The sequence below is a fragment of the Phyllostomus discolor genome, chromosome 1 (genome assembly GCF_004126475.2).
Source record: "Phyllostomus discolor isolate MPI-MPIP mPhyDis1 chromosome 1, mPhyDis1.pri.v3, whole genome shotgun sequence".
Classification (NCBI taxonomy): Eukaryota; Metazoa; Chordata; class Mammalia; order Chiroptera; family Phyllostomidae; genus Phyllostomus; species Phyllostomus discolor.
The window spans coordinates 68,153,456-68,181,295 of record NC_040903.2 but is presented as its reverse complement, the minus strand read 5'-3'; the positions used below and the strand labels follow the sequence as shown (position 1 = coordinate 68,181,295).

The following is a 27,840-nucleotide window of genomic DNA, read 5'->3' as shown; positions in this document are numbered from 1 at the left end:
TATATTAAATATGATTCCTTTGACATGGTTGGAATGAAGAGAGGAGGAGGCGACTTCCATGCCCATGAACATAAATATATTATATTTCCCAAACTGGATCTAGGAGGTGTTAAAACCTCATGGTATACTCAAAAGAACTAAAAGCAAAGACTTCAGGACTTCTAGACAAGATGGCAGCACAGGTATACATGGCTTGCCTTCTGGCACAACCACATCAAAATGACAACTAAAATATAGAACAACAATCACTCAGAACCATCAAAAATCAAGTTGAATGGAAGTCTGACAACTATGGAATTAAAGAAACCACATCCATCCAGACTGGAAGGAGGGGCAGAGAAGTGAAACAGGCTGGTCCCACATTCACATGTGGTGAATAAAAATTCAGGAGGGATATCTTGGGAGTGAGGAGTCCCAGCCCCACACCGGGGCCCCCAGCCCAGGGTACCAGTGCCAGGAAATAAGTTCCTATAACTTCTGGCTGAAAAAAAATAGCAGAGATTAAGGTGGTGGAAGAAACTTCTGGAGTCCCAAGCAGTTCCTCTTAAAGAACCCACACACAGACTTACTCAGACTCACTCCCTCTGAGCTCCAGCACTAAGGTAGCAACCTGAAAGGTACCAATGGCATGTAGGAAGAAACTGAAGAGTCTAGCATCAAGGTGAGAGATGGGGGACAGCTTTTTTACAGACAGAAAGTCAGGCAGAGGACATTGTCCCTTCTCTGAACCCTTCCCCAACATAGCCACAGAGCTGGTACTCTGGTGCCATATCTGAGATTCTATCAACCTGACTAACACTGTTTGTCCCACCCAGGAGATCCCCAGAGATACCCAACTTATGGGCCCACCCGAGCTGTTTTTCTGTGTGAATGGCTGATCTTGGCTTATGCTTCACAACTTTCTAAATCCTCTCAAACAAGCAACAGACAGCCTCAGTGAGCCACCAGCCCCCATACGACTTGCTAGGGGACCTCAGGCCTGACACGAGCAGCAACCAGCCTAGATTCACAGCTTGGCTTTGCCTGGGAATCTCCAAGCCCAGCACAAGTAGCAGGCATCTCAGATTGCTTTATAGCTCAGGCAGGGTAGCCCCTAGAAAAACACAGGTGGGGGCTGACCTTGGCCTGCATCACCTGGGAAACCCCAGTGCCTTTGCACCCAGTGGACAGCTACAGACCGCATTGGAGCACCACCACCTTGCCCCTACACAGTTAATACTCCATGGAGGGCAGAGGCTGGTGGTCAGTGATCACAGCCAGTCACTACAGCTGACTAGCCTGGGTAAATCCCTCCCATTGACCTGCCAACACCACCCAAGGCTCAACTACAAGAGGAGGGTGGACTCAGCCCAATGAAGGGCACAGCTCAAGCACCCAGCTTGGGTGATAGGGGAGATCTGTGTCACTGCACCCCACAGGACACCTATTACATTAGGCTACACTACCAAGACAGGGAGTCATAACAGCTCTACCTACTACATAGAAACAAACACAGGGAAGCTGACAAAATGAGGAGACAAAGAAACATGGCACAAATGAAAGAACAGATCAAAACTCCAGAAAAACAACTAAACAAAATGGAGATAAACAACCTAGCAGATGCAGAGTTCAAAACACTGGTTATAAGGATGCTCAAGCAACTTAGTGAGGACCTCACAGAATAAAAAAAGATCCAGCCAGAGTCGAAGGACACACTAAATGAAATAAAGAATAATTTACAGGGAAACAACAGTAGAGTGGATGAACCTGAGAATCAAATTAATGATTTGGAACCTGAGGAAGCAAAAACACAACAATCAGAACAAACAAGAAGAAAAAAGAATCCAAAAAATGAGGATAGTATAAATAGCTTCTAGGATAATTTTAAGAGGTCCAACATTCACATCATAGGGATGGTGGAAGGAGAAGAGAAAGAGCAAGAAACTGGAAATTTATTTGAGAAATAATGAAATAAAACTTGGTAATGTGGTGAAGACATGCAAGTCCAGGAAGCACAGAGTCCCAAACAAGAGGAATGCAAAGAGGCCCAGTCCAAGACACATCATAATTACATGCCAAAGGTTAAGCATAAAGAGAGCATCTTTAAAGCAGCAAGAGAAAAGAAGTTAGTTACCTACAGGGGAGTTCCCATAAGACTGTCAGTGGATTTCTCAAAAGAAATTTTGCAGGCTAGAAGAGATTAGCAAGAAATATTCAAAGTCATGAAAAGCAGGGACCTATAGTCAAGATTGTTCTACCCAGCAAAGATATTATTTAGAATCAAAGGGCAGATGTAGAGCTTCCCAGACAAGGTAAAGCTAAAGGAGTTCATCATCACAAACCATTATTATATAAAATATAAAAGGGACTTATCTAAGAAAAAGAAGATCAAAACTATGAACAATTAAATGGCAATAAATACATATCTATCAACAATTGAATTTAAAAAACAAACTAAGCAAACAAGAGACAGAATCATGGATATGGAGAGCATTTTGATGGTTGCCAGATGGGAGGAGATCTGGGGGAATGGGTGAGGAGGTAAGGGGATTAAGAAGTACAAATAGGTAGTTACAGAAGAGTCGTGGGGATATAAAGTACAGTATAGGAAATGGAGTAGCCAAAGAACCTACACATGACCCATGGACATGAACAATGGTGTGGGGATTGCTTGAGGGAGTGGAGGGTGCTGGGTGGACAAGGGCAAAGGGGGAAAAACTGGGACAACTGTAATAGCATAATCAATAAAATAAAATTTAAAAATAGCAAGGACTTAAACAGATAGATAGTCAATATATGTTCACAGAAGCATTATTCACAAAAGCCCACAGATAAAGGCAACCTAAGTGCCCACTGAGAGGTGAACAGATAAGCCAAATGCAGTCTACACACAGTGGAACATCAGTCAGCCTTGTACAAGAATGAAATTCTGTCACGTGCTACAACATGAACATACCTTGAGAACATTATGGTAAGTGAAATACACCAGACACAACAACACAAATACTGTGTGATTCCACTTCTATGAGGTCCCCACAGTAATCAGATTCACAGTGACAGAAAGTAGAATGATGGATGATGGTTGCTTAGAGGCTGAGGAAGTGGAGATGGGGAGTTAGTGTTTAATGGGGGAATGCAGTTGCAGTTTTGTAAGATGAAGAGTTCTGGGGATGGAAGATAGTGGTGGTTGCACGACAACGTGATATACTTTTAAGGCCACAGGACTGTATACTTAAAATTGGTTAAAATGGTAACAGTTACATTGTATACATTTCATTACAATTAAAAAAGGGCAAACAAATCCCCATGGAAGAGGTACCAGTTAGGGACACTGTCCAGACTGGCTGCTTCCCTCTCCTCCCTTTCTTCCAGGGAGTCCCCCGAGGCTCTGCTAGTGAAACTGCCAGCCTTCCATCAACTCAGAAGTGGAAGAAGTCTCAGGGATTTAAGAAAAGTATCTTTAAAAAAAACAATTTCTTTTCTTAACAGCAAAATATTTCAAATCGCATAAACACATTTCTTATTTAATTCAAACATTAAATTCCATAAGCAGTAGGGCATGTTTTGTTACAAACTGATGTATCAGTGTGTATCATCCCAAGAAAGTGATCTACGACTCTGTTCCACCACACTCCCGAATGAAAACTACAGGGACTTCAAAGCATTCTTCCTGCATCATTCTTCCTGTCTCTAAATGTAAAGAATTTCTTGTAAAGATTTCAGAACCTTTTTCCCACTGCTTAGCACCTGCCCGGGGCTCCTCCAGCCAGCATTATAACGTATCACTCTGCAGTGTGAGGGGCAGCAAGCTGGGCATTCAGGAGAGCTGACTCTGGGCCATCTAGTCACCCAGAGGGAACTCCCTGGCTCCACCCCCTGCTGTTCAAATGACCTCTTGCAAATCACAGCCCCTTTGGCCTCAGTTGGTGCAGCTGTAAAATGGAGACATTAACAGTTCCTACCTCTTAGCATTATTATGAGAATTAAGTGAATTAACATCTATAAAATGCTCAGATGGTGTCTTATACATATTAAGGACCATAGAACTGTCAGCTGCTGTCATCATTTTGGTATACAAGGATCTTCATCATGTGGCCACAAGCTACTTTTTCCAAGTGTAACTTCTGCCCTTGATTTCTGCACAGATCACCTTACTAGCTGATCTTCATCAACAAGCATACTGTTTATGCCTCCAATTCTGCATGTGCTGCTCCTTCTTCATACTTGCCCTCTTCCCTCTGCCCACATTGGCCTAGAAAACTCTTTAAGCGGGTGTCACTTGACCACTGGTGGCTTTCTTGACCCCTGGACAGACTTATGCCCACATAAGTCTGTGTTTCCTTAGGCCTTTGCCCACCTTGGACATTCAGCTGCTCCCTTAGTTCCCCGGGGAAGGAAGAGTGGGCTCCTGGAAGGCAGACACTGTGCTGCTCATCCCTGCACACTCTACACTTGGCCTCAATCAGAGGGCCTGCCACATACAAGATAGCCAATAAAAGCTGAATGAAAGAAAGAATGAATGGATGGATGCTGAACATAAAAAGAGTGAGACTGAAACCAGGAATGTGGGGAGAGGAAAATGAGACAGGCTGGAATACAGTTGTATGAGACCTCCAACTAGAAAGAAAGGATGTGCTCACATAAGAGGAAGAGAAGCAAGGTTTATCATCACAGGAAGGAAAGAATGAAAGGCCACACTGGGCTGAGCAATCCGTGATGTGGTACACAGACCCTCGAAGGCTCGTGGTTCTCACCAGGGCCTTAACCATTAAAGCCTACGGTAACTTAGACATGAATAAACAGAGACAAGTGGTGGGGAACTGCGTGGATAGCATGTCATCTGTCTCTCCCAATGCCCTCACACTTTGGCAAAGTGAGCATGAACAACAGAGCAGGACAAGAAGTGTAGAGACAGTCTACACTTAGATTAAATCAGGAGATTAAATGGGGACTCGGGGACAAGCTCAGAAACAACTGGTTCAATGTGTCTCTCATTATTGCACTAATAAGGAAAAAATCTGAAACCCACTCAGCAGGTGGAAGGATGGGTGGAGAACCCAGGAGGGAGGTTGCAAGGAAGGCCGGTTTTGCTCAAATCCTGCCCTCCTTGATTCTCACGAACTCACAGGGGCTGAAGGCCCTCAGCCAGCACCTTCACAGCCAGGATAGCTCCTGACCTTTAACACTCAGGTTTGGGTTGCTGAGCTCTAGTCAAAGACCCAAAACCCATTTCACATGGTCACGTGTTAGACCAAGCCAGGCCCATACTGGCCACTACAAAATGGGTTTGCCCTTTTGAACAAGACACTCTTTCCAGTTAGAAGTCAACATAGAGAATATGTAATCTCGCCCAAAAGTAAACATGAAAAAGAGTCATAAAGACAGCTGGCCCCATTTGTACCTGAATACACTGATGCAGACCAGGGCTAACGCCCACTGTCCAGGAGGAGTGAGCCTGCTCCCCACAGCCTGCGGCGGGCATGTGCATGGGCAGAGAACCGGTGAGCAATGAGTGGCCACTCAGCCTCCAGCTTCTGGTCGACACTGGCAAACAATAAAGTGGAACTAGAAATAAACATGTAGAAAAGCATACATGCGGAGAAAGGAGGAAGATGAGAAGACACTAACAGTCCAACACACACACACACACACACACACACACACGCACTGGGGCCCTGTTTAACATAGAGGTGGCAGCACACTGGGCCATGAGGCCCACTTCAAGCTAGGCTTGGGTTTATTGGGATTCAAAAGGTATATAGAGTATTTGGAAGAAAGACTTAACAATATGAGAAAATGCCCAAGATACATCATTTAATGAGAAATGGAAGAAACAATATAGAATATGAAAGTAACTGCTTTAACTATTTGTGCACAGAAAAAGCCTAAGAATGCATTTAAAAATTAACACTGGTTATTTCTGAATGGCAAGATTAGAGCCAACATTTATATTCTTTGTTAAATCGTTATACATTGGGGGTGATGTGGTACACACTTTCCTTAATTTACAAAAGCAAGCCTATATGTACAACATAGGAAGTCAAAGTCTTTAAAAGCATCAGAGAAAATCATTAAGAAATCTGGGAGGCAAATGCAGCCCTCATGGCTTGCTGTGTTTATATAATAATGGACATTTTGAAGCAATCTGAAAAACCTAATTATCTGGTTGCTTACTAATATGTGAAGATTTGATTGGAATCATGCAGACAAAGCTTTAGATCACAGAAAAATTCAAAGCAATCAAGCAGAAAATTCACTATCTTTTTTTTCAATATCCATCCATTTACTTAATATCAGGCTATGCCCTAAAGAAAACGTTCAATATTTAAAAATAGCCTAGAAAACCAAGTGAGGACAAAGAAAAAATTCTGCCAGGAACAACCAGCTTATCTGAGAAACAATTACACACAAAGCCTCAGAAAAACAATCTGCCCTGGCTGGGTGAGTTGGGGTGTCGTCTCATACCCCAAAAGGTTCCATCCCGGTCAGGGCACATACTTAGGTTGTGGCTTCCATCCCCAGTTAGCCTTGAAAAGGAGGCAACAAATCGACAGTTCTCTCCCACGTCGCTATTTCTTTCTCTCCCTCCCTCCTCCCACCACTCTAAAATCAAAGCTCTAAAATCAATAAACATATCCACAGGTCAGGATTTATTAAAAAGAATGAAAGAATAACTTAACGTGAGTTTTCAAATCCCTTGAGTCATATTTCTTTGTGTAAAATATATTATTATTTTCTCCAGAAGCTTCAAATTTAAAGTCCAGATTCTTAAACCCCTATTAAACAATATTATACTATAAGTGCTTGGCTAAAGCATTTAATTATATTAACTTTTCCTGAGGAAAAAGTTACCAGCATTCCCAGATAGGAGGCTATTGTTTTGCAGTTACTTGTTTAAGGGCTAGTAATTCTTGTGAGAGGTGTGTCTTCTTTTCCAAATCTATGGCAGAGAGTAGCAAATCAAGTAAGGGGTAATATGTAAACGGTGCCTTTCCTGGCTTTGCCTAAATGAGGCAATAAAGGTACTGCTGGCTGCCTCACATCCCACAGGGAAGGCCTGGCTCAGAGGGAAGAGCTAACCCCTTGAGTCACTGGTACAGGCTGAAATCCAGACATTTCTAAGTCTACACGTGAAAAGGGGAGGGTGGGTGGAACCTCTATCTCCTCACCTGGAATGCTGGATTTAATCCAGGACTGTAATGATGCTGGACTGGCCGGCTCTTCCCTCTCTAAGTAGGAAGAGACCAAGTTCCCACTGCTGAGGAAACCCCCTAGGCTCAGTGGGGCACTGGCTTGCAGGGATCCCAGGAATGGGAAAAGCTTCTTGCCCACAGTCACTACTACCCTCCTCTCCTCACCCCATTTCCTTTGGATCAGGGGAGCTGCAGGTTTGCATGCCCTAGGAATCTCTCCCGATGGAGGAGTTGACTTAATTTCCATGGGCTTTAATGACCCACCTTGCTGGGGTGTGACGCTGTGTGCGCTGCTGAGGGCAGATGAGATTTGGGACTGGAAAGAGGCTGCCAAATCATGATTAGAAAGAGACACCCTCAGCCCTCCAATGTCTAATTATTTGCTTGCCTGAATTCAATAAGAAAAACAACCACATGAAAGAAAAGGAGAACAAAGACAGCGGCTAAGTCTTTTCAAACCTTCTGGAAATTCTGGTTCAGGAGGGGGAGGGTGTGGTCTGGAATTTGGGTGTAGACCAGATTTAGGGGCCTTGCAAGCCTAAACTACTCACTGCACATGTTCCTGCCACATGGGCTGGAGGCTGGGGGATTAGGGGGTTCTCAAGCAGGAAGGGCACCCAACAGGGGGCCCTGGGAAATGCAGGGTAATGCTCTTTCTTGCCTCTTGGGCTGCAATACAGTTCTTTAGTGTTCTCAGCCCCTTGACTCCAGGGGGGAACCTCCCCTCCCCCACAGGGACCCCCTACTTCCCCAAGTGACCCCACACTCAGCTCTCCTCTGCAGCTGGAACCAGCATCATCCCAACAGATGTTCAGAAAGTCCTGGATCCACCTCTGCCATGGGAGATTACAACCTGGCTTTTATTTTCCCCAATCACATGTCACCATTTTAAAGTCACTTTAAAAAAATATTTAAATAAAACCAGCAGATTACACAAATGACATGGGTGGACTGTATCAACGTCAACATCCTGGCTGTGGTGTTTTGCTAGTTTTCTAAAATGTTACCATTGGGGAACACTGGTCAGAGGGTACACAGGATCTCTCTGTATTATTTCTTACAACTTCAGGTAAATCTACAATTATCTCAATGAAAATTTCAATTAGAAAAAAACAAAGAACATATTTTATAAGCTCCAAGTGAATAAAGACCAAACAAGAAATCACCCTTCTTACAAAAGAGCCCAGCTTCTCTGGATGCTTCTGGAGTCCCTTTACTCAACAAACACGTATGTCATTCCTCAGTTACTAGGCCAGGCACCACAAAGTCTGTGTCAGCGGCTGTTCTCAGAAAATGAACAGTGAGTGATGAGCGGAAAGCTGAGGTAGCCCACCCGTCACTCATTTTCACTTTTTTTTTTAACAGGGATGGAATTGTTTAGATTCATTAAATACTTGAACTATTTAGGTTAGGACATTGCTCAATTAATAGTTCATCAGTTTCCAGACTTCCACCTACCAAGAAAACATAAGGGTGGATTCCCAACCATGAACTCTTACTGTTATTACACGCTTAAATGCAGGAGCATCCTTCCATTTCTTCCGCTCTCCACCTACTCAGGAGCAAGATGTGCAAGAAGCCGAGGGACAGAACATACTTGGTATGCTTCAAAATGAGTTATCAAACCTGTGTGCCTTTTAGCCAGAAAGTTCTAGAGATCTTAATCAAATGTGCTCCTGGCCACAACAACCCTCACTTAACGCACTGCTTTGTTCGTCAGCCTTCGCCTGTCTAGACCAGTTGCAGCTCTCAAACGGCACACACGGTCTTCTGAAGACCTGGTCCCAGGCTCGGAGTCTTCTCAAGGGGCAGAGGGTTACAGGACTGACAGTGTTCCTGGCACATTTATTGCTGACTGTACTCACCAAAGTATTTGTAAGCTATTACCTCATTTGCTCCTTACAATCCTTTTCCATGAAGAAACTCAAGCTAAGTCTCTCAAATATTTGTCAATTGTTGGTGACTAAGGATTGAGAATTCAAGCCTTTTGTTTGGCCTTTTTCTGGCCTCCTCCTGTCTTTCAGGACATTTTACCACATCTGCACCAGCGGGCAGGCAATCGTTTCAGAGAGACAGAGAGAGAGAGAAAGGATGGGTCTTCATCGGAGAGGTGAAGTTGAAGCCCAACCCCATGACTCAATGGGTGACCTTCCTTGTAACCTCCCTGAGCCTGTCTCTTCCTCTGTAACATGAGGGCAACACACCCTCATCACAGGGCCCAAGGGATGATTAAATGCCACAACCTAGATGGGACTAGTGGTGGCTGCTCAGAAGGTTACCTCTGTTGTTAAAAGTGGTTTTTAAAATAATATTGGCTCAATAGAAACAAGAAATCACCACCAAAGTAAAATTTTGGAATTATCAGAGAATTTTCATTATCTGCAAAAACTTGTGAATTCATGGGCAATTGAAGATTATCCATACTCAGTGGCTGCTAAAGAAATGTCCAGATGAGCAAGAGGATTTCTTTTTTATTTTCATTTATCTGAGTTGGTGAAGAAAAGTTGCCCTGTTATCCTTTAATTACAAACCTACCATTAGAAGCTCTGCATGTCACTAAAGCCCACAGAGCTCTAGGACTTTATAGGTCTATTTTCACCAGATTTCCACATTACTCAGGTATATGCAATTACAGGGTTTAGGGATGATTATTCCCTGCCTCACATCCAGAATGGCAAGGGAATGAGTGTGCTATTTAATCTAATCTTCTACTTAGAGAATTAATTGCCTGATGAATCATATATAACTGGCCAAATTTCAAAGGATATGAAATATGACAAAATTTATTTTAGGTGAATACATACTGACCATGCTAAAGAGTTCATTCTTTTTTTATGGCTGAGTCATATTCCATTGTACATAGGCACTACTTCTTCTTTATCCATTCCTCTATTGATGGACACTGAGGTTGCTTCCATACCTTGGCTATTGTACATAATGCTGCAATGAACATATGGATGTACGCTTATTTTAAAAACATCTCTTGTTAAACTGCTACCCCCAAGCAGCAAAAGGCATTAGAGAACCAGTCCACCTCTGCTGCATTTTTCCAATATCCTTTCTTCCCTTCATATCTCTGTTGTTCTTATTTCCTATCTGGAAATTAAATTCAGGAAGAAAATGCAGTTTAGCAGCCCTGGCTGGCGTAGCTCAGTGGATTGAGCACAGGCTGCGAACCAAAGTGTCGCAGGTTTGATTCCCAGTCAGGGTACATGCCTGGGTTGCAGGCCATGACCCCCAGCAACCACACATTGATGTTTCTCTCTCTCTTTCTCCCTCCCTTCCCTCTCTAAAAATAAATAAATAAAATCTTTAAAAAATATTTTTAAAAAAGAAAGAAAATGCAGCTTAGAAAACAGGGGCCTTATGATCTCATAGCTCCCAGATTCCTTATATTACCCTTGAGCATAGTTGCTTAATGCACATCAAACACTTTTCCAAGATTGCCTCACTCTGTTAATAACGCTGGAGAATGGGACGGTCACACCATCTCAGATTAGCACAGGTGACTCCCGGCCAGGCCCAGCAATGTGGTCAAACATCCCTGCAAGGCTACCACAGGTGGCAGAGGGGGAGAGCTCATGCAGTCACAGCCTTCCCTTTCCTTCATCTACTGGGAAGTGAACAGCACATCCTCCTGAGTTCACCTGGGATTCCAAGAGAACAGATGGACAAACTCCTATAACAGCTGGTCTTCAAAGACAGCCCACGACTCTTACGCAACAGAGAACAGGGCAATACAATGGCAAGGGTCCCTCATCACCTTTCTGTGTATTTCCTAGGATGACAATAGATTCTGGCAGCCCCTGGGCATTTCCTTACTATTCTATAGAGTGGACCTTATTATGATTAAGACATAACGATCTGCATTATTATGCACTTTTTTAACCCTTAAAAAAAATCTAATCTTTGGTGCTTTTTCAACTAAAACACGAATTTAGGGTTGCTTGCAAATATGCCGGCTCCATATAAACCTATATTTTGGACTTTGGTTGCCAGGAAAATTCCAGACTCCCTGGTCCAGTACTAGTCTGGATTGTTATTCCTTCTTATCTAGTCAAGACTTAAGATGTTACAAGGTGATTGCTGGGGCCAGAGTTGGGATTGGTATAAGGGGACTAAGTGGTAATGGGAAAAAAGTACAATAAAGATTAAATTAAAACAAAAAGGTGTTCTAGGCTTGGAGATGCATGAACCACTTTGACCACCACATCTTCCTATGGCTCTGATCTATGTTTCTTAAATTTCACCCAAATTTAATGGAACCCAAAGAAACAGAGAAGAATCTCTCTTTAAAACTCATTAAATTGTAGCAACTTAAAAAAAACATATTCATCCTTCAATTGATTCAGAAAGTATGAAAGAGAAATCTGCCAGTGAAGGACCAAACTAAGAAAAAAAATAAATATAGGAGAAACGTGTTTCAAATACTTACCTCCTGTGTAAATGCCAGTACAGCGTTTTCAGACAATGACCATCATAAAGATAGACAGCACATGAGAGCTCTGTGGTGTGTGTGTATGTGTGTTTTTCCAGTTTCTAATATATCATCTTAAATGGACGATTTACCTTTAATCCCTCCCTGAATGGAAAAAAATAGATTTATCATAGTAATTCTTGTCCATTTAACAACTATGATTATAATCACAAATCATATAGCTAACATTATCCCCAATGTAGCCCTCTGTTGCAAAAACAAATCGATGATGATCAAATCAACTTCTTGTTTATTCAACTAAATTTTAGTCTCCTGCTGACACAGTAGTGGATTGGGGTACAATAACCTGCCAAAATGTGCTTTTATCTTTATTTGAAACTTAACTGAAATAGTAATATTATAGTAAAATGAAATCCTGAGTGTAATAAAGTGTAATAAAAAGTGTAATAAAAAATTAAAGGTGACAATTTATTCCACTGTATAATCCTGTGTGCAATGGCACTGCTCACAAACCCACCACTAATACACGGGAATATAAATCAGCAATTGATCCCTACCCCCACTGGCTTCAGCACTGTCTCTTCTCGCCTCCTGTGATGGTCCCATGGCATGAGCCTTCTCTCACTCGCTCCCCACCTGTTTGTTGTCAGTTTCCCCCTTCAAGAAGCTCCAAGAAAGCCTGGGCCTTCAGGCTCCCACTGACAATGCGTCAGAGGGGCACACTAGCTCAATAAGCATTCGCCGACTGAATGGCTGAACACACTGTCTTAGGTCCTGAGAAAAGAGGTGGTGTAGATGGCCTGACTCTTTCATGATACATTCGACTAGCTTTACTTTCCACCACCTACTACTCTTGGTCTGCTTCAATGTCAAAGAGCATGCCCACACAGATCCACTTTTCTTGGTTGTTTTTTTTTTTCAGCATGATTCAAAAAGTCAACACTAGTAAAAAATACATGCAGAGTAGTCATTCCGGTATCCACCGAAATCACTCCATCCCCCTCTGCCCACTACAGAGATGCACTTTTATCAGTTTCTTGTTTACCCTTCAAGTGTTTCTTTATGCAAATATAGCAAGTTCATCTACATATTTTCACATCCTCACCTTTCCCATGCAAAGGGTAACATACTCTATACACTATTCTCCACCTTGCTTCTTTCACTTGACAATGGACATCGTTCCCTATCAGAACACAGATCTTTGTCATTCTGTGCTAACCATGCCACAGCACCCCACTGGACACACCACCATTCAGCAACTCCCTCACTAACAGAGGGATACTTGGTGGCTTGGATGTTCCGGTGCTGCACACAAAGCTTCAGTGATAACTTCGAACGAATGTCACCGCACCACATGTGCAGGAACAATCCCCCAGAGCAGGACTGCTGAACCTGTAATGTTGCTTCACTCTGCCAGATTGCCCTCCTGTAAGGTTGTTAAAAAGTTCTGGTAGGTGCTCTAAAGAGGCGGTGATACCTTAAATGTATGTGTCTGGTGTCACTGGAATTCTTTCCCTTCTTGTCAAGATCAGTGCTAACCTAATTCTTCACTTTCATAAAACACAGACTCTTTAAAATCTACATCAACACAACATCCCCAGTGGCAGTCAGAGTTCAGCCTCCCTAATCTACTTCTATCCATCAATGCTCGTGGCTGACCGATTTTCCTGGGAGCAGCCTGTGACAGGGAAACAGGCCCTTGAAAAAAGCCCTGACTGCCTGGTTCATATGGGTGGAATGACATTTTTATAAGAGTATTCAGGGATTCTAAATCAGCAGCAAATATATTTTTTTAGTCAGAATCCCCAAAATAGCATGAAAGAAATATATAAATGAATATTTTAAAATCTTACTCATTCTAATTAAGGGGCCCCTCCCACAAAACTAGTTTATATTCTCAGAGCTTTTATTAATTCATGACTTTTTTCACAGTGAGAATCCAAAATTACAAAATGATGTCTATTTTCAGAATTAATAAAAACGTTATTTTCCTACCCCTTCTGGAGAAGGCATGAAGAAAAAACATACTTTCACATGGGAATCTTCACTTTCAGAAAATTGGCCCTCTGGCTTAGAATATTTATTATAGTCAAGTAGCACAAAAGCAATAATCTGCCTTTGTGCCAGCACAGATTTGCTAAATATAAGTCAAACTAAACTGAATTCATTCCTTTGTTTAATATAGTTTTACGTAACACCTTCAACTTACTTTAAAAACCATTTCACACAGACAGTGTGGTATTCTCCATGTGATGGGGAACACAAACTTCGGTTCTAGGAACAGTTAGTTATCCTACTGAGTAACATACTCCATCCACCAAAGCCTCGGACAGGAATGTTTCTAGCTGCTTCATTCACAATAGCCCCAAACTGGAAACAATCAAAAGTCCATCACATATAGAATGGATATCTAAATTTCATATAAAAAATACTACAAAGCAATGTGAAAAAAATGAACAACTTCTATATGCAATAACATGAAAGAATCTCACAAAATGTATGATTGCATTTAACTGAATTCAAACCAAGGACAACTAATCTATGGTCATTAGTAAGGCCAGAATAGTGATTACCTTTGGTAGGCAGTGTTTTGACCAGGAAAGAGTAGCAGGGAACCTTCTAGGGCAGGGGTCCCCAATCCCTGGGCTGCAGATCCAGACCAGTCCATGACCCGTTAGAAACTGGGCTGCAAGCAAAGCTTGCCTAAGCACCACCTCCTGCCCACTGCCCCCAACCCCCGTCTTCTGTGCCAAAATGGTTAGGGACTGCTGTTCTAGGGCACTGGGAAGGTTGCACATCTTGATCTACATAGTCATTCCATGAGTTAAAAAATGCTGAGTTTTACCCTATGAATTTTACCCTATGTAAGTTACATCTCAACATCCTGAGCTGGTCAGCTAGCAGCCTAACCAAGAAGTCCTTATGTCAGCAGTAGGAACTAGAAATATGTTTATCTATATTTGAGTAATGCCAGATACTCCACTATCAGAAATGATTGTCAGAAATGTTTTCCCTCCCTTGGTGAAATTACGGACTTGTTAATAATTAGCCTGACAAGTGTTAAGAATGTGGTAAAGCATTTTAGATACTCCCTATCCTTGAACAGACGGGTCTAAGAACCCATCCAGTAAGGCCTGTACCTGAGACTGGATTCTGAAAAATATCCAGCTATTGGTTTGCAGTTCTGGCTGTCTGACGCCTATCATGAGGCTGATGGAATTCGGCTTTTGGAATACTGGCAAATTTGCCTCGAGCAAAGCATTCATCCCAAGTGGTAGTCAGAGCACCAAAGAGGCACAGAGCCGGGGCTTCAGGTGTCAGAACAGAACAAGGCCTGGACTCTGCCTGATTACTCAGCTGCTGAATTTTCTCTGCAGCCTGTCCTCATCTTAACCTGGGAGTGAGGCTGTGAGGGAATAGCTAACCCTCACTCACCTACAACCTTTCAGTGGCTACCATTACTGATCATAAAAACTAAGAGTGTGTATGACTCCTCTGGCTTAGTTTGGTTCCAAACAGGTTTGTAGACTGTCATAGCATGGAAATATGTAGACATATGTACCATAAGGTGACAAATTCCCACATGATGTCCTTTGGACTGAAATGAAAAATGGGGCTAGAAGTGAGAAAAGTTGGATAGATAGGTGAATGACCCAAAGAAATAAGCCAACCAGGGGAAGCGAGCCTTAGAGACTTACATAGAGATAGACAGGATAAAATCATCATGTTTGTAGACAACCCAAAATTAAAGCAGATGAAAGACTCAGATTTCCAAAATATCTTGATAAGGCTGGTTTAGTGGACAGGATCTAGCAAAATTAAATGTATAGTCAGTGCACACAAAGCAACTACTCAGGACAAAAGAGTTAAGGCCAACAATAAAATGTGTTACAGTGGCTGCATTTAAACTTCAGGGGACTCAGGTAATAAATTCAGATTCAATGTGAGTCACCACAATGAGGTGAAGTATTGTGCTCACTAAAAATGCAATGCATATATTGTACTTCAATTAAAAGGTCACTTTAAAAAGATGTACTATGAACAGATATGCGTACACCCATGTTCATATTGGTATTATTCACAATAGGGAAAAGTGGACGCCACCCAAATGCTCAGTGACAGACAAATGGATTCCAAAAAATGTGGTATATCCATACAATGGAATATTATTTAGTGTCAAAAAGGAAGGAAGTTCTGACACATGCCACAATGTGGATGAACTTTGAAGACATTGTGTTAAGTGAAATGAGCCAGTCACAAAAAGACAAATACTGTATGATTCTACTTATATGCGGTAACCAGAGTTAGTAAAAATTTACAAACAGAAAGCAGAATGGTGGTTACCAGGGGTTAGTTACCATGAGCAGTTAATGGGTACAGAGTTCCAACTGGGGGAAGTGAAAATGTTCCGGGAAATGGGTGCTGGTGCAATGTGAATGTACTTAATGCTATTGAAGGTACACCTAAAAGTAGCTAAACTGGAAAATTTGGGTATGTATATTTTACAATTATTTTAACTGTCAAAAAATGTAATACAATCTTCTGCTCTATTAATCTGAACAAAAGTCATTGTTCTGCTCCAAGCTCTACTTTGAGACCATGCCTGAAAACAAAGTATGGTTTCTACACTTTGTAAGGGATCAGCAAACACTGCCTACCCAACCCACCTGCTCTACCAGCCTCAGGTGCCTCCTTCCCTATCTCACCAACTTCTTTATGGGACCTGGATGGCTCATTCCAAGCCTCTCCTCCTTCAATGAGGGAACTATTATTGGCCACTTGGGGGAAAAAAAGGAGGCTCCCAAAACAAGTACTGCCTCAGGTCCCCAGCATCTCTACGCTGGTTCCCAGGACACAGGGCAAAAGGTCTGTCAGCCAGAGGATCTGACTTCCAGGAACCTCAGGTTATGAACACCCCTTCAGAGAAACTGGAATTCCTCTAGGTAATAAATCTTCCAGGAACCCTTACATACCCCCATCCTTGAGTCTTTGCCTCCCTCAAATACCAGAGTCCTCTGATTTAGCTTTTATCAGAAATAAAGTTCATATTTTGGTCTCCACCTATCTGAACCCTCAGCCCTGCTTCCCAACTGGTTCAGAGATCAGGTGGGAAAGGGCCTCATTCTTCACACACACAATGAGGTGACAGGTTGGGAAGCCGAGAAGCTGGCAAGAGACTTCATGGGGCACCTGCTTCATGCAGAGAATGTGCCAGTCACCGTGCCCTCTGGTGCTGGGGGCACTGAGCAGTCAGTGCACAACCTTTTCATTCCTTCATTCTGGAACAATGGAAGTTTTCTTAGATGGGTAATTGGAGATCCAGCATTTAGTATCTTTGAATAAAAAAAAACAGAGTCTCAACTAACTAACGAAATAAATAAATAAATAAATAAATGGACTCTCAAAGTCCTTGTGTTTAACTCTAACTAATATTATGAAATTTGTGGAGCATATGAAATGCGAGCCCAAAACCCATTGGGCCTAAAACTCATTCACTGTCTCTGTCTCTCTGGAGAGAGTATATGGTTTATCTCACCAGTGCTGATGCCAGGGCTGACCAACCACAAGACAAGCCCACTGGGAGGCACCTCCAACCTGTCTGGATTGGTTCCATGAACCAAAGCAAGAATTTCCATTTCATCTTGCTATAGAGCCATAGTTTATGTCTACAACCTTTGAATTCTCTTTCTCCAAGAACAAGAGATAAATGAACACAATCAGAGCAGCACTTCCTACAGGTTGTAGACATAAAACTTTCATGCTTCCATGAGTCTCAGAGGTCATTTAGTTATTTCTGCATATGAAACGACTACAGCAACATAAAGTAAGTTCAGTGCATGACCTGGCCAGTCCCTGGAAACCTGAATATGAACAGGGTATTAGAGGAAATTAAAATTTATTATTAATTGTGTCAGTTGTGATAATGTTATTATGGTTACATAGGGAAACTTCTTTCTTCCTTTCCTTCTTTCTTTCCTTTCTTAGAGGGATAAGGGGAGTAGATATCTATACTAAGTACTATTAAGGGTAGAATGCCAATCTTTTTTAAAAATAAGAAATAATTGACATATAACATTTATTTAAGTTGAAGGTGTACAATGTGTTAATAGTTATATAATTACTACCATAGTATTAGCTAATACCTCCGTCATACCACAAAATTACCACTTCTTTTTTGTGATGAGAACATATAAAATATACTCTCTTAGCAACTTTCAAGAATCTAATACAGTATTGTTAACTATAATTACCACACTATGCATTAGATCCCCCGAACTTATTCATCTTATCATTGGAAGTTTGTACCCTTTGAGAAACATCTCTCCAATTCCCCCAGTTCTTGGGAACCACCATTCTACTCTCTGTTTCTACAAGTTTAGGGTTTTTAGATTCTACATATAAGTGATATCATACGGTATTTGTCTTTCTCAAACTAACTTACCTTGCTTAGCATAATGCCCTCAAGGTTCACCCATATTGTCACAAATGGCAGGACTTCCTTCTTTCCCATGGTTGACTAAGATTCCATTGTGGATATAGACTGTATCTTCTTTATCCATTCATCTATTAATGGACACTTAGGTGTTTCCATATCTTGGCTATTGTGAATAACACTAATTTACTTTAAAATATTTTAACACTATTTTACAAATAGAGAGAGGTAAATGAATGAGTGAATGGCAGGCCTGGCCAAGGCATACACAGCTGATTAGTGATGGGAGGACCATTTGGGCCCTGTCTGCTCTGCATCAAAGGGGCTCTGCATGCTCCAAGTGAGTGTGACGAACTGGACTTTAATGAAAAAACAGATTGCTAGACAGCCCTTCTTCTCTAATCCAAATGACCAAGTAATGGCCAAACACTTACTCAGCAATGGCCTGAGTAGACATTTGTTCCAAGTTCCTAAGATTTCCTAAGACCTCATCAGTGCACTAAGAAACTAGAATCTTTCATTACATAATAAAATGACTTAACAGAATCATACAATAATAACCATGAACTGCTTACCATGTACTAGGGATTATTCCAATGTTTCACAAAAATGATCTCAATTAATCATCAACACATCCAGTGAGATTATTGTGTCCATCAAATAGATGAAGTAACCAGGGCACTGAGAGCTTAAGAAACATGCCAGGACCACAGAGCCCTGCAGGACAGAGTCAGCATTTTGGATGATCCTGCCATTCGTTCTCCTTAGGACCACACCCCATTTCCACATGGTCACACCTAATGTTTTTCACTGGGAGAAATATTCTAGAAGTAATTGCTTCTCATTGCTCTCTTTAAAAGCAGTGCAAAAAAAAAAGTAAGGTGAAAGAAATTAAAAAGGACAAGTTTTCAGTTATCCCCAAATAGTCATGGGGATGTACAATGCAGCATAGGAAATACAGTCAATAACATTGTAATAACTATGTGTGGTGTCAGATGGGTCCTTGACTTAGAGTGTACATAAATGATGTAAAGGTACACAAATGTCTAATCACTGTGTCTAGTCACTTGAAACTAATAATATTGTGCATCAACTGTAATTGAAAAAAAATTTTTTTTAAATAAGGTTAAGAGAAAATAACTTCTGTCCCATAGGCCAAAACAAGATGTCTGACATCAGAAAAATCTTTCACTTTGTTTTTCGCATGAAAAATTCAAATCATTCAAGTGCTGCTTAATGCTATTCTCTAAATAAACCTGGTGAGATGTCCAGGCAGTTCTGCAAACCCTCCTCTAGAGGCTGCCCATTGAGCCTCTTGTCCTGATGGGATGGAATGCTGCCAACCTTTCCCTCTAAGGACTCTTAAGGAAAGTCAACTTTCTACAGGGGAAGTCTTCACACACACAAACACACACACGAGAAATAAAGGAGGATGTAACCAATCTCACAATACTTCCGTCGATACTGATGATGACTTTGCATGAACCTTTATCGTTAAATTACTTCTTTAAAGTTGTACCTTCAATGCTAAAATAAGATCTATCTAAGACCAAAAAGATTAGATCAAAACAACTGATCCTGAAAGAGGTGAGGAAGTATCTTAGGATAAATTGGGGAAACTGCCTGTTGGAATGATCTCCAATCCTGTTCCAGAATCCCTTCCCTCCACTGAGCCCAATTATTCCCAACACAAATAAGTTAACCATGTCTCATGTAATCTTAGAAGATGTCACAGAATTCTCAAAGGAAGTCAAAGCCATGCCAAGGTACAGCACATACAGCATCTGAAGGCATAAGGGAAAGGGGAGACTAACATCAAATCAACGACTAGAACAACCAGTTCTAACCCCTAAGGGTTCGGTTATCACTGGCATGGAGGTGGCTACAAAGGGCCTAGATTGCAAGAGAGAAGGTATATATCATGGCTTTTCTACTTGAAAAATCTGAGCTTTCTCAAATATTAGGAGGCTGAATGGTGACAATAATCATTAAAGCAAAGAGGCCGCATGTCCCGTTCTAGCTCAACAGAAATTAACAGTGGAATCTATAAGGAATAGGAGTCTCTCACACAGAATATCTTCCTTCTACTAGCTGGGAACTGCTCGTTCCTCCTAAAATTTTATTATTGTTAAAATTAGCATTTGACATTCACCAAATGCCAACAACATGCCTATATCTGCTATTATGACTGTATTATTCGTTCACCTCTGAACTGCCTTTCAAAACTTTGTCCCAGAAAACAATAGTCAGGCCAAAAATAAGGCAGGCAATTAAAAGTTACACTAAGAACAAAAATAAATTAGTGATATAATTTTCTGCAGTTGTAAAGGCATGGTTTGTGGCTTTTACATTAAAAAGTGAAGACTTTTTTTTTCCTTTTTTATGACTGCAAACAGTGCACATGCAATGATTATAATGGCTAAAGTCAAGTCCTGAAAAGACCAGGAGACAGACTCCTGTCTAAAAATGTGTTAACGTTACTAGATGATGACATTTTGAACACCTAAAGGAAAGTCTGTTTGCTCTGCCACCCAATCGTGACCTCCCTTTCTTGCCCATATTTTGGTGCCACACATCTCATAGTCAGTAATGGCAAAGCTAACATGGAAGCCAGGCAAGTAACAAGAGTCCAACACACATCCTTCCTGCCAAAGACACCAAAACAAACACAGCAGAACCAAAGCTAAGGCTAACTAAACTCTAGCTTGCAATATTTCAACAGTTCCAAGGTGGTTTCACACAGAACTCTGACATTAACTCAATTAGCATTTTCTCCTCTTCAAAGTCCTAGAGACCAGAGGAATGGAGGCTTCCCTGGCTGTTCTCACGCCTGACACATGAGCACAACAAGCAGTCCAGGCCTCAGGAAGGCAACTACAGTATTACATGGTGACTGCTAATTTCTACGCTTGTTTGTCCCCTCCTCTGCCATGGAAGTGTCCCCGAAATGCAAGCGACATCATGTATCCACTTGTACATTTGACCACAGTGTCCAATGTACAGTGGGCATCTGCTATCTCTGTTCTATAAGTGTCAGAAACAGACGGTCTCTGAGAACACTTTCTGCTCATAAACATCTTTCCTACTCAAGCCAAAATTTTCACTATTAAAGGTTCATTTCTTTGGATCTGTCTTCTAGAGCCCTTAACAAAACAGACCTGTCTGAGAGGGGTGTCACTGTTTTCTCAACTGCTGTGAGCTAATATATAAAGAGAGTAAAAGAAAAAGGCCCAAAACCTAAGGGAAATACTGAAAAGGAAAGAAATAGCGAGGGAGGAGAAGTAGAAAGAGCAAGGGAGATAAGAAGAAAAGATAAGATGGGAAGCAGGCCAAGAAATGCCTGCTGTCCTGGAATCTTGCCTGGCCTCTGCCACCACCGGACATTTCCAGGAGTGGGCCCTGCTCACGTGCTCGTCCTTACAAATGAAATGGAGGAAGCAGGTTTTCACTTTTACCAAAATGCTCTATGGTGGCTGAAAGCCATGCCACATACAACCTTTCACCAACTAAAAGAGCCCTATTCTGAAGACTTTAGACCTATGCGAACTGCAAAGATAAATGTTCAAGGTTTGGGATGAACCTGGAAACACTGAATGTGAATGGAAGGGCTTTGCAGATCTATCTGAAAGAAGACATTAGTAGAATGACATTCCATTTTTGTAGAGCATTTTGTAAGAGAAATCAAAGTTTTAAGAAAAGCGAAGTACTAGTAAAGACTACTTTAATAGTTCTTTGAGGCTTGATTAAATTTTATTGAGTTTTGTGCATTCTAATTCATTAAAAAGACCTGAACAATTATTACTGATGCATTTTTTAAAAGATTTTATTTATTTATTTTTAGAGAGAGGGGATGGGAGGGAGAAAGAAAGGGAGAGAAACATCAGTGTGTGGCTGCCTCTCGCACATCCCCCACCAAGGACCTGGCATGCACTCCAGGCATGTGCCCTGGACTAGGAATCGAACTGGCAACCCTTTGGTTCCCAGGCCAGCACTCAATCCACCGAGCCACAGCAGCCAGGGCTACTGATGCCTTTTTTTTTTTTATCATCAAACAATTCTCTTTTATAGCTTCAAAGATAAATTGCAAATTTCCTTTTTTTCCACTTTTTTGTGCAAGAAAACTCATTTTATACAATTTCCAATCATTCTATATTCTGGAGATTCTACTGAAACTGACTATTATCAAGGGCTTCCTGGGTTTGTTGGGGGGGTTGCGGATTTAGTTGCCATCTTTGAGTAAAATACATAAAGACAAGTTAAGTTTAGACTGAGGGGCAAAAAAGGAGCTTGGCTTTTGTTACAGCAAATTAAACAACAACAAAAAAATGTATCCAGAGGACTAAAATATAACAAGAATGGCAGAAAAATAAAAATGAGCAACAGATCTACTATTTCATAATTACTACATAATTTAAAGCCTCTTTTATAAGCAGTTGGGAGGAATGAACCCCAGGCCAGGGGTGCCTGGTCTCTGGTTTCCGCCATATTTAAAGAGAAGTTTCTGCTAGATAGGAAGACAAGTCAGGCCACCAAGTGCTTTCTTATTTTCTTGAGAGAAACAAAAACCTCTTCAGCCTGTCTGGTATCAAAGACACAGCAGAGGCAACCAAGGAAGTCCTCACCCCTCTCAGGACTCTGGGGCCCTCACGTTCAAGTGTCAACTATTCAGTAGTGCAGGTGTGCAGCCTGTTCGTGTAACAGATGTTCACCACAGGGACGGTAATGGAAGGGGAGGGATGAAGATTTAGAGAAAAGCCACAGTTGTCATCATAACCAAGCCCTCAAATGCAGGCAAGCAAAATGCACACCATTTCAACTTTATCAATTTAGTCTCTTCAACTCACTGAATGGTGATAAAACTTGCTATAAATTTAAAGGGATGGACATTCACAGAATAACTTTGAAAACATGTGGTTCTCGCTGCCTGGTCTCCATTCAATAAATGTCCCCCCCGAGATGAGTGCTTTCAATAAATATTAAACCACAACAAACAACCGTTCTGGTGTCTGAGACACATGCAGTCTTTTTACCCACAGAAAGCACCTGTCATAATAACTACAAAAATGAGATGTGGAGAAGAAAAATAATTCCCCCCTGTGGTATACAGAACAATAGTCCCCAGACAGCCAGGCACTGGGACACGGCACAATAGCCCATGATAGACACAGACAAGAGTGGCTGACGTCTGTCCTGAGCAGACCACAGTCTCTCACACATGAACGAAGCACGGCTCCATTTCAATAACTAGAGAAAGATATGAGAAAGAATCCTGCACCAGAAGGCTGAGTTCTTGGGAAAATTCCATGGAAAATCAAAATCCAAATGTCTTTCTAAAAAATGAAAGTAATACAGTGCTGTTCAAGGTTGTGGTTCACATTCAGTGTCCAATGGCAAATTTCCCTATTTTATTTTTTAACTAAAGTCAAAACTGCGTGGTACATTGGGACAAAGCAGGAAGGAACGAGGTGGGCTCCTGCTATGCCGCAGAGAACAAACCTATCGCATCTCTACCACGATGTCTCAAACCTCAGAAGCTATGGTGAGAATTTTCAATCTCAAAGTTAACGATCCCTAGCACAACACCCAAAATGTAGACTCGCTACCCCTCTGAGAGAGGTCAGGTGTAGTAAGCAAATTTTATTACACTGCTTAATGTCCAAAACAGTGAAACAAATAGAAAATGGGTCTCTGCAGACAGGAAGGTGACCACTCAAAGAAGACATGTCCAGCAACCTTGACTGATACAATAATCCATGCTTAAAAACTGGGTTTTCTTAGAAGATAAGAATTTTTAAAAAGAACCAAGACATTAGTGTCCTGGGAGCTGTGCCTTTTCATCCTTCCAATTCAGAGAAGATGACAGCCATGCACATAATTCCATCAGGCAGAGGACAAACGAAGTCATTTACCTAATGTGAAGGAGAGTAACAGAGGTGGACAAAAGACCCCAAAAGCTATGCAGAATTAGGGTTCTTTTCCAAGGCACATCTGTGATCACTGGTCCAAGATGAAGAGGAGGGAGACAGATGCTCAGGGTAAAGAGCGAATGACTTCAGCCCCAGAATCACTTTATGATAAGCTTGGCACAGAGCAGGGTCTGCAGTAAAGCTATCACAGCAGGCCTGACTCCTAGCCTTCCAAGGCGTGCTGACAAGGCTGGCCCTTGGCTGGCAACTGACAGTGTGGATTTTGGGAGAGTTCCCACGACCTAACTGAAAAAGAGTGGCTCAGTGTTTATGCAATCAATGTAGTTTCTGCCTAAACAGAACAAAAATCAAGATAAAGGAGAATCCGCCCTCTCTGCTTGACTACCGTGCTGGGATATGAGCTTCTCCTGCCCTCAGACTGGAGAATCATGTCACTGGCTCTCCTGAGTCTCCACCTTGCTGACTGCAGATCATGGGACTTCTCAGCCTCCACAATGACATGAGCCAGTTCCTTATAATAAATCTCTGTCTATCTATCTATCTATCTATCTATCTATCTATCTATTTGCAGTTGATTTTGTCTCTTTGGAGAACCCTGACTATAGGTTTGAAAATATCACAAGAAATTTTTAAACTTTTCCATAATAGATGGAGATTTTGATCATGTAGGTCTATAAATTTTTGGAATTTTCAAGTAATCACCTATTAGATGCTGTTGTCCCAGTAAGGGGGGCTCACAACTCATGAGAAGAACAGCCTGGAATATGTAAGTCAGGACTCCAGCCTACATCACAGTCTTGACTGGTTCCAGCCTGCCCCAGCCCCTGATCATTACCACAGTGGCCACGCACTGGGCACTCTCAACCTGGGCTCAGGGCCAGACCCTTCGCACACATCATCACAAAATCCCAAATCCTGAAGGACACTCCTGCTTTGCAGATGAGGTTCAGAAAGGTAGTGCAATTTGTCAGAAGTCAGAAGTCAAGAAGTGTGTCTGAGTCCAAATGCCATACTCTCTAGAGTGTAGAGCATGACACAGACAACTACAAATTGAGAAATACTCCAGCAGACTCTGTGGTGTGTGTGTGTGTGTGTGTGTGTGTGTGTTTGGAAGAAAACAATTTCAGGACTGGTTATATAAGGAAAGAAAGCAAGAGAGAAGTGCGAAAGCTTTTCTCTATTGGCACATACAAAAACACTCAATATTACCCTAGGCCTTTGGAAGTATACCATGAGAAAAATGGTCCAAGCCCAGGTCAGACCCCAAAGACTTAAGGAAAGTCACTAAAATTCATGGTGCCTGCTGCCCTGTAGTGGACAACCATAAGTGTTTCATTTGTTCTGCTTGAGCTGAGGAGGGGAAAATATACCATGCATAGGAAGGCTTCCACAATGGGCAAAAGGTTCTGCTCTCCTTCCTAAATTTTGGTTCATGCCAAGCAGCGGGTATCTACATGGTCAGTCCCAATAAAAACCCTGGCTGCTGAGTGTCTAACAAGCTTTTCTGGTAGACACCATTTCACACATATCTCAACTTGTTGCTGGGGGAATTAAGTGACTCCATCAGGGCAGAACTCTTAGAAGCTTGTGCCTGGTCTCCCCTGGACTTTGCCCCATGCACCTCTTCCTTTTGCTGATTTTGCTCTGTACCCTCTCACTGTAATAAATTTTAGCCATGAGTATGACTATATGCCAGCCCTGTGAGTCTTCCTAGCAGATCATCGAACCTGCTGGTGTTCTTGGGGATTTCTCATACATACGGAGGGAGGTTTCATACTTATTTTGTGGCTGACCATCTAAGCTATGATAGCATACATAGATCCTCATGAGCCAACCCTTCACCTTATAGACCAGGAATGGTATAATTTTCTCATCCCACTGGACTAAGTCAGTGATGACACTTCAAAATCAGAGGGACCATTTACACTTCAGAAGAGGCATTTATAGAGCCAACTAAGTTTGGAAAAGAGGCAGCATGAGAGCCTGAAATCCTTGCCTAATATCACAGTTAGTCCTTTCCCATTTACGCTGTAATAGCATCCCAAAGACACGGAGCTGAACAATGTCAAGGAGGAGAGCTACAAGCACATAGGTGTTCTGGGCTCTCCAGAGACGCAGAACCAACAGGAGCTATGTAGAGACATATATAAGAGGAGATTTGTCATAGGAATTGGCTCATGTGCTAAAGGAGGCAAAGAAGCCCCACAATTTGCTGTCTGCAAACTGGGGAATCAGGAAAGTCCACAGTGTGACTCTGTCACAGTGCAAAGGCCTGGGAACCTGGGGCGCTGATGATGTAAGACCAAGAATCTGAAGGCCCAAGAATCAGGATCTGCAATGTCAGATGACTGGAGAAGATGGATGTCCCGCTCAAGAGATAATGAATCCACCTTCCTTATGCTTTCTGTTCTACCCAGATCCTCAGCAGATTGCATGATGTCCACCAATACTGGGGAGGACAATCTGCTTTACTCAGTCTACCAGTCAAATCTAATCTCTTCCAGAAACACCCTCACAGGTGCACCTAGAAATAACATTTTACCAGTGATCTGGACACCTCGTAGCCCAACCATGTTGACACATAAAAATCCTCTGAATCTGCCCTGGCTGATATGGCTCAGTGGATGAGTACCAGCCTATGAACCAAACAGTCACTGGTTCAATTACCAGTCAGGGCACATGCCTGGGTTGTGGGCCAGGTCCCCAGTTGGGGACATGTGAGAGACAACCACACACTGATGTTTCTCTCCCTCTCTTTCTAGTTCCCTCTCCCTATCTCTAAAAATAAATAAATAAAATCTTTAAAGAAAAGTCCTGTGAACCCATGACCTTATGTTCCCTTCTTTTCTGGTATTTTTTTTTTTTACTTCTTTTCATTGAACAAATATATACCAAGTGCCAGCTTTGTCAATGACCACATGTAAGCTATTTGGGGGAGATACCAACAGTATGGTCCCAGTCCCATTCAATTCAAATGAATCCTAAACAAGCATTCCATATATTGCAACTGTCAAGTTTTGCCTTCCTTGGCCCTAGTCCATCCTTCTTTTGTTGACTAAATGACTAAGCAAAACTGAGGGAAGAGGACTGTAAGAAAGTCTAGACTATTTTGTTTGAAAAAGCAAATATTAAAAAAAAATCAGCCCTGGCTGGTATGGCTCAGTGGATTGAGCGCCAGCCTGTAAACCAAAAGGCTGCAGGTTCGATTCCCAGTTAGGGCACATGCCTGGGTTGTGGGCTAGGTCTCCAGCTGAGGGCATGTGAGAGGCAACGAATCAATGTATCTCTCACACATTGATGTTTCCCTCCTTCTCTATCTCCCTTCCTTCCCCTCTCTCTAAAAGTAAATAAATAAAAATCTTTTTTAAAAAATCAAACCCTTCAGTCTGGAAAAGGAAAAAAAATACCATGCACCTTAAGCAGGAAATGAGGGCAGAAGGAAAAATATTAATCACCAGTAATTAAATCCTGTGGTCTGCACGAGGGCACTGGGCAGTGACAGGAATGACCCACAAACCTCCAGGAAGGTGTGAGGCACAAAAGTAGCTGAGCTGAAGAAAATGGTTCAGCTGGAGACCAGGGATCTCTGTGCCCTCTAGTCTCTAAGAGAAGAGTGGCATTAAAAGGGTAATTCTGAGGCTGGTTGAAATGAAACCTGATCTGGTACCTGGTGAGTGGTCTGTCAGTTTTTCCACGGCAATACAACATAGCCCATGTCCCACTTGCCCCCATTCCCCGAATGTATCTGGGCACAGCCTTGGTTCTTTTCAGGTACCTAGGTAGACAGTTCAGGTATAATGACATCACTATAGCACACTTGTAGTTACGTCAATTCTGTGGACTTTGTACAAGACTCTCCCCAAGGGTCTT

General features: G+C 42.0%; 1 protein-coding gene and 1 non-coding gene across 2 annotated transcripts in view; both read right to left on the bottom strand.

Annotated features, from left to right (window-relative positions):
- The window catches only part of CAMK1D (calcium/calmodulin dependent protein kinase ID), a 399,721-nt gene that overhangs the window by 302,260 nt on the left and 69,621 nt on the right, over positions 1 to 27,840 (bottom strand). The window lies entirely within an intron of this gene.
- Positions 13,050 to 13,174, bottom strand: LOC114493732. Its single transcript, XR_003684333.1, has one exon. It is a non-coding gene; the product is annotated as a U6atac minor spliceosomal RNA (small nuclear RNA).